The 2843-nt window shown below is 39.0% G+C and overlaps 1 non-coding gene across 1 annotated transcript; it reads left to right on the top strand.

Moving 5' to 3' along the window:
* The first annotated feature begins 729 nt into the window (after positions 1-729).
* Positions 730-836, top strand: LOC112090021. The gene has a single exon (XR_002901380.1). It is a non-coding gene; the product is annotated as a small nucleolar RNA R71 (small nucleolar RNA).
* The last annotated feature ends 2007 nt before the right edge of the window (positions 837-2843 follow it).

Here is a 2843-nt window from a genome sequence, read left to right as displayed (position 1 = left end):
ACTGAGGTCAGTATACCTAGAATCCAGTTTTTGTTGGCCCTTCAAGATCTGCTGTAGAGCAACACTGATATCAGGACCTTGCTGCTGAAAAGTACTATGTTAAACTTGTGGCTGTCCAAATCTAGGAGGAGGAGACTTTTGGTGCTGGAAACTGACTTGATTTAGGAAGTTATTCCCTTGGTTATGAACTGCTGGTTGCTGAAAAAGCTTGTTGAATTTGGAAGTTTCCTTGGCACTGGTTCTTTGGAACATAACTCTGATTCTGAACTTACTGAGGAGGGTACACTTGGTCTCCAGGGTTTGCTACATTGGGGTTTTTATAGCTCAATTTCTGATTGTAATTGTTGGACCTGTTGAATTTGTTCTGGTTCCCAATGTAGTGGAGTACCTCCTGAGTCAAACCATCTTCATTGACATTCTCAAAGCAGTTCTTCTCGTTAAACTCTCCCACATAGTTTATAGGCGTTTGAGTGGCAACTAGCACTTAGTCAATCTTGACCTGCAGCTCCTTTATATCCCAGCCTTTGTCCTTCACTAGAACCTTCTCCTCTATAAGCTCTATCATAGTCTTCACCATATGTGTCATTGCTCATAGCCAAGTTCTCCACCAACTCCATTGCTGCATTGATTTCTTTGACAAGGAAGTTGCCATTAAAAGCTGTATCAAGTTGGTTTATTATCTTGGGGAGAGCTCCTCTGTATAGAGTACTGAGTAGTGAAGCCTCAGAAAAACCATGATGGGGACACTGGTTGATGTAGCTCCTAAATCTTTCCCATGCTTCCCCAAATATCTCATTGCTGTGTTGGGTAAAGCTTGAGATTTGATTCCTCAGCGTGGCTGTCCTTGATGTGGAGAAGAACTTAGAGAGAAAAGCTTGCTTACACTGATCCCAAGTATGAATATAGCAGTCTGGCAGATTCTTTTCCCCAATGATGAGCTTAGTCTCCCAAGCTGAAAGGGAACAATCTTAACTTGAAGCTATCCTTTCAAACCCCATTAATCTTTTGTCATATCACAGACTCTGTCAAATTGATCAAGGTGCTCAAGTGGATCCTCCATAGGCAGTCCATTAAATTTTGAATTCTGCACCATATTGAGAAGTGATGCTTTTACTTCAAAATTGTTGTTTTGTATTGGTGGAGCTTGGATTCCTGCTCTGTTTTGATGTAGCCCTGTCATTCTCTCCAACAAAGACAGGATGTGGCTCTTGACGCCTGGGAGGTTGTGAGAGGGGCTGTTAATTTACCTGATTCCCTTGCTGGTTCTAGTGTCCCTGAGCTTGTCCCTGATGGACCTGTGGCTGTGGAACCTGAACGCCAATCCCATGAGATCCAATATCAACTCCCTGACCCTGAACGTCTGCTAAAGCCTGATGCTTGATGCGATTGTAAACGAGGTTGGTCGTTTTTACTAAGCTTCAGGTTTTAAATTTATAACCCCTACATGTCTGCAAGTGCATAGATGTGCGTTTAGAGGTGTCAAATTGGACTCTGACCCGCGGGTTCGGCCCAAGTAAAACCGTAGCGGTGCGGGCTTGGACACCATAAAATTTGTCCAAATAAAAAGCGGGTTTTGCGGTCCAAACCCGCGTGGACATTGGGCTTTTGCGGGTCGGGTCAAAACGGATCCGCGGGTTTGCGGGCCAACCCGCAAAATTTGATGTTTTCTTGTAAACTTCAAAAAGTGAAGTATTTTGTCATTTTTGATTGATGAATTTCGAAGTAGTAGTTTCATAGAGTGAATCAAAGCCTAGTGGAATCATATTTCAGCTATTGGGCTTTGTGATAGCTTCATTTCAATAAGATCAAGGAATCATCAAACTAGTATATGTTTTATATTTGATTCGATTCAGATTCTGTGATTGAATTTTTGAATTTGAGAGAAAATCTGGTCATTGTCTTCAGCTAAAAACAAGTAATTTTTTAGAGTTTTAATTAATTTCAGTTTAGTGTCATAAGTTTGTTTGTTTTTTGTTGGTTTTGCTCATTGACTATATCACGGACGTGGTTTTTATTTTGTCTGCAGCGATGCAAAGGTAATTTAGAATCGCTTAAATCTTGAATTGACAATAAATAGTTTTGCTTGAAAATCACATTTGTTTGTACGCTGGACTAACAAATAAGCTTTGTTCATCTTTTTTTATTATTTATTTTATATGTGAATGTCTTGTTGCTTGTATCTTGATGGTTATTTAGCTTAAATTACCAGTTTTTATGTGTATCATTATTTGTAATTCATTTATTTGCTTTTCAAAACTAAGTGTCTATTTTTAACGTTAAATTGATTTTTCAAATCTTATGGTATCATAGGGTTAGGAGTTTTGTCTAAGAGGTTTATCGAATTCATTTGTTTGTTCATCGAATTTACTTAGACAAGAATTTTCTTTAATTTTGTTTCTTATGTATATTGTAATTCAGTTACGAGGAAAATTTTATCCTCCTCGCAAATTTTTTGGTACTATAAATCTAAATGTCATAAAAACTTTAAGATGAAGAAGAAAGTATGAATCCACGGGCCAGCCCGCAAAACCGCAGAATATAGGCGGGTCGGGCTTGGACACATCAATTTGAGACCGCAGTTTATGATGGGCCAACCCGCCAGACCCGAAAAAAAATTAGACCCGCATCGGGTCGGGCTATTTGGACGCGGGTTGGCCCGATCTCTATGTGCGTTGTAGTACTTAGGGTATCGATCCACAGAGACTTAGTTGTTTTAGTACTTAGTTGTTTTAGTACGAATTCACGCTAATGCTTAAATCAGACTAGAACTAAACAATTTGGGTTTTTGGTTTTGGGTATTACTAAATATAAACTAAAAAGCAAGTAAAAAACAATTGAAAATG

The sequence above is a fragment of the Eutrema salsugineum genome, unplaced genomic scaffold (assembly GCF_000478725.1).
Source record: "Eutrema salsugineum unplaced genomic scaffold, Eutsalg1_0 scaffold_11, whole genome shotgun sequence".
Taxonomy (NCBI): Eukaryota; Viridiplantae; Streptophyta; class Magnoliopsida; order Brassicales; family Brassicaceae; genus Eutrema; species Eutrema salsugineum.
The sequence above is the reverse complement of the archived record's forward strand: the minus strand, read 5'-3'. Positions and strand labels throughout refer to the sequence as shown.